Consider the following 5,228-nt stretch of genomic DNA (forward strand, 5'->3'; position numbering starts at 1 on the left):
TTGCACACTTCTTGCAAAAGATTGAACACGTTTTTTGCTTATTTGAGCACATTTTTTCACTCATAGCACACATTTTTAAAAAAGTGAACATTAGGAAGCAGAATTGGGCCACTGTTCCAACACTGCTGTCACAATTACAGTTTTTCTTAATTGCTAAAACACTACAATGGATAGAAATCTAAGAAGAGGAGCATGGATACGGCATGACAGGGTTTTTTTCCCCCCGTTGCCTGTCCAGAGAAAATGCGGCCTGTGATGTAGATGAAGTCCTGTGGCCTGACCCAGTACGGAGAAATGATGCTGTGGCAGAGTAATGCACTTCTTTTCTTTGTACTTCATTTGTATATTTTTGTGTTTTATTTTTACATACAAGTGCTATATGTAAATGCACAGGATTTCTGTTTTTTGCAAATTCTTTTTTCTATGTACAAGTATTACAAATGCTTAGGTATTTTGTTTTGCAACATGCATTTAGCCTAAATAAACATTTACAGTTTTTCTTGATTGCTAAGACACATTCCTGGAAAGATGCTCTCCTTTTCTCTAAACTGTGAAGACAAAACCCAATTTTCAAGCTACATTCACAAAACCTCTGACTCTTCTTGCAAAACCAAACTTTCACTCCAAAAAAGTTCAATCTGTGCTCAAAACTGAACTATGGTGTCAAATCATGCCTCAAGTCAATCAAAATGAAATACTCTACTGAGTAGTCACTAAACACTACATAGAAAAAAGGAAAACACAATGCTCAGGACATGAAACGGTAGAAATGAATATTTAGGCTAAATGCATGTTGCAAAACAAAATACCTGAGCATTTGTAACAAGAGAAAAAAGAGCTTGCAAAAAAACAGAAATCCTGTGCATTTACATGTAGCACTTGTACGTAAAAATAAAGCACAAAAATTTACAAATGAAGTGCAAAGAAAAGAAGTGCATTACGCTGCCACAGCTGTCATGGCCCCTCCTTCTCATGCTCGGCTCATCAAGCTCATCAGGAGCAGCTGTGAGAGAGTGCAGCTGAGCGTAATGAACAATCAGCGCAGCATAAAAGCCTGGCTCTTCCTTCAGCTCGACGCTGGGTCATTGCATACAAGCCCCTCGTCATGCACACATCGCCTTTGGACTTCCTCGCCTGCTCCGTCCACCTCCCTTCACCCTGGAACCTACGACTGCTCGTCTTTCTCCCACAGAGAATCATGACCTCGGACTTGGAGGTGCTGATCCGCATCCCTGCCGCTTCACACTCGGCTGCAAACCACTCCAGTGCGTGCCGGAGGTCATGGTCCGAGGACGCCAACAAAATCACATCATCCGCAAAAAGCAGAGATGCGATCCCGAGGCCCCCAAACCAAAAACCCTCCCCACCATGACTGCGCCTTGAAATCCAGTCCATGAAAACCACAAACAGGATTGGAGACAAGGGGCAGCCCTGGTGGAGTCCAACACCCACCGGAAACGTGTCTGACTTAGTGCCGAGTATGCGGACACAGCTCTCACTTTGGTCGTACAGGGACCGAACGGCTCGTAGCAACGAGCCCGCGACCCCATACTCCCGCAGTGCACCTCACAAAGCCCCTCGGGGGACACGGTCATAGGCCTTCTCCAGATCCACAAAACACATATAGACTGGCAGGTCATACTCCCATGACCCCCTCAGCAGCTCCGCAAGGGTAAAGAGCTGGTCCGCTGTTCCATGACCGGGACAGAATCCGCATTGCTCCTCCTGAATCCGAGGTTCGACAACCCAACTATATCTAGCCGGTATCGTTCCACCTCCCGCACCAGCTCAGGTTCCTTCCCCGCCAGTGAGGTGACGTTCCACGTCCCCAGAGCTAGTCTACGCCACCAGGGGGCGGCACGCCAAGGCACCCGCTCCTGCCTACTGCCCGGTGTACATAGCACCCGACCCCAACTTCCTGCCCTATAGGTGGTGGGCCTATTGGGCGGTGGCCCCGTGTTACTTCTTCGGGCTGTGCCCGACCGAGCCCCACAGGACCCCAAGGCTCGGCCACCAGACGCTCTCTTACGAGCTCCTCCCCCAGGCCTGGCTCCAGGGGAAGGCCCCGGTTTCCCTAACCCGGGCGAGGTAGCGGCTTCACCTTTGTCTGTTTTCATCGTGGTCTTCTGAATCGCTCTTAGTCTGGTCTCTCACCCAGGACCAGTTTGCCTTGGGAGACCCTACCAGGGGCTTTTTTTTGGGACAGACAGTGTATATCCATCTATCTATCTATCTATCTATCTCATATATATATATATATATATAAATAATGGTTGGATGGAAACTGATAAGCTTTGCTTTGGTGCTGATTGGGCACAGAGCCACACTTGCACATCGGTCAGGAGTTTATGGGGGCTCGCTCCCTCCCTCCTCCACACACATGGTTTTTGGGGGCTGCACGGTGGATAGCAATGTTGCCTTGCAGGTAAAAGATCCCTGGCTCATGTCCTGGCCTTCCTCAGAGCTTTCTGCATGGAGTTTGCATGTGTGGATTTTCTCTGGGTACTCCAGCTTCCTCCCACAGTGCGAAAATACGGTGCATAAATAATGGATGGAAGGAAACTGATAAATAGGCTCACTGCAAATCTTTTCAGGACAAAAATTGGGTTATAGGCTTTGGCGTATAAGTTTTCGTCCTCATTCAACATTTGCAAAATTGAGTTTTACAACTATATTTTAGACTCTGTAGTTTACATACATACATGTTCACGAGTTAGCAGACTTTTTTTCATAACATTTTGTCGTGCATTTCTTTTCATAGTGCAATTATCCATCCATCCATTCTCTATAAACCGCTTTATCCTCACTAGGGTCGCAGGGGGTGTTGGAGCCTATCCCAGCTGACTTGGGCGAAGGCAGGGGACACCCTGGACAGGTCGCCAGTCTGTCACTGGGCTACATATACAGACACACAATCACACACACATTCACACCTAAAGACAATTTAGAGTAACCAATTAACCTCAGCATATTTTTGGACTGTGGGAGGAAGCTGGAGTGCCTGGAGAAAACCCAAGCATGCACAGGGAGAACATGCGAACTCCATGCAGAAAGCTCCCAGGCCCACCCCGGGATTTGAACCGGGGATCTTCTTGCTGCAAGGCGAAAGTGCTTGTACCTGAATTACATAAAACTGTATTGCAAATTAAAGTGAATACATGACACTGATTAATACTAAAATAAATGAGACTATTGTTTTTGAAATCTTTTTTTTCCTTATGGTTAAAGAAAAAAACATCTTGCAAATGTACAGTTAGACACACAGTCAACTGTACATCATTCATTAGTTAATAAGAGATGCTGAACAATGTTACCAAGCATATTGCAGTTAGTAGGAGCATTCCAGTCAAAAATAAGAATGAAAATGTGATGGAAATGAGACACTGACGCAAAATTACAAAAATAAGCAAATATATCACAGGACTGAAAAACGACCACTGCATAAAGAGCAGAGTCCAGTGTGTTTAGATGGGGCTGGAAAATAGATCCCCCTAAGTACATGAGGTGCAAACTCTCAGGCCATTTATCACTGTGATTATTTCCAATTGTGTATCAAGACAAACACTTCTGATTGGTAACACAAGAGAGAATGAATTAGGGTGCATAATTTACATACTAAATCATAATGCGATTTGACAAAAAAATAGTGCACTGTTGCAGTGTCTGAAAGCATTTACAACAACCCTCTGAAGTGCAGCAAGATATTCTACTTTAGAACTGACATGCTCTAATTTAAACTAAGAAAATGTATTTATGCAATATGAAAACAAATGACAAGCAAAATGTGCATAAAATACTTTAATGCACAGAGTATGAAAAAGAAATTCATTGTGATTTGCAGTGAAGTCTGAAATAAGTGGCAGTGAGGCCTCGTGGTTAGAGAGACTGTTAGAGGTTTGATGATTATAACAGTGTTCAACATGGCCTGATCTTCAGTAAGACAGTTAAACCAAAAATGTTCAATAATTCTGCGTGGAATGTGAAGTTTTCTCATGGAATAAAGAAATATTATACAGATCACAAGGTTTGATTGGAACCTGAATTAGAGGAACACTCACACACAACAAGACACTTAGGATACTTTTTGAAACTCTCATTGGAAAATATGTTGTCTATCAATAACAGATACACACGTGGACAAAATTGTTGGTACCCCTCAGTTAAAGAAGGAAAAACCCACAATTCTCACTGAAATCACTTGAAACTCACAAAAGTAACAATAAATAAAAATTTATTGAAAATTAACTAATCAAAATCAGCCATCACTTTTGAAATGTTGATTAACATAATTATTTAAAAAAACAAACTAATGAAATAGGGCTGGACAAAAATGATGGTACCCATAACTTAATATTTTGTTGCACAACCTTTTGAGGCAATCACTGCCATTAAACGATTTCTGTATTTGTCAATGAGCGTTCTGCAGCTGTCAACAGGTATTTTGGCCCACTCCTCATGAGCAAGCAGCTCCAGTTGTCTCAAGTTTGATGGGTGTCTTCTCCAAATGGCATGTTTCAGCTCCTTCCACGTATGTTCAATGGGATTCAGATCTGGGCTCATAGAAGGCCACTTTAGAATAGTCCAACGCTTTTCTCTCAGCCATTCTTGGGTGTTTTTGGCTGTGTGTTTTGGATCGTTGTCCTGTTGGAAGACCCATGACCTGCGACTGAGACCAAGCTTTCTGACACTAGGCAGCACATTTCTCTCCAGAATGCCTTGATAGTCTTCAGATTTCATCGTACCTTGCACACTTTCAAGACACCCTGTGCCAGATGCAGCAAAGCAGCCCCAAAACATTACTGAGCCTCCTCCATGTTTCACCGTCGGGACAGTGTTCTTTTCTTCGTATGCTTGGTTTTTGAGTCTATGAACATAGAGTTGATGTGCCTTACCAAAAAGCTCCAGTTTGGTCTCATCTGTCCAAAGGACATTCTCCCAGAAGCTTTGTGGCTTGTCAACATGCATTTTTGCAAATTCCAGTCTGGCTTTTTTATGAGTTTTTTTCAGCAGTGGTGTCCTCCTTGGTCGTCTCCCATGAAGTCCACTTTGGCTCAAACGACAACGAATGGTGCGATCTGACACTGATGTACCTTGGCCTTGGAGTTCACCTTTAATTTCTTTGGAGGTTGCTCTGGGCTCTTTGGATACAATTCCAACGATCCGTCTCTTCAATTTGTCATCAATTTTCCTCTTGCGGCCACGTCCAGGGAGGTTGGCTACTGTCCCGT

At 43.8% G+C, this 5,228-nt stretch overlaps 1 long non-coding RNA gene across 1 annotated transcript in view; it reads right to left on the bottom strand.

Moving 5' to 3' along the window:
* LOC127537755 (uncharacterized) overlaps positions 1-5,228 on the bottom strand; it is a 329,554-nt gene that overhangs the window by 118,963 nt on the left and 205,363 nt on the right. The window lies entirely within an intron of this gene.

This window comes from Acanthochromis polyacanthus, chromosome 16 (genome assembly GCF_021347895.1).
Source record: "Acanthochromis polyacanthus isolate Apoly-LR-REF ecotype Palm Island chromosome 16, KAUST_Apoly_ChrSc, whole genome shotgun sequence".
NCBI lineage: Eukaryota > Metazoa > Chordata > Actinopteri > Pomacentridae > Acanthochromis > Acanthochromis polyacanthus.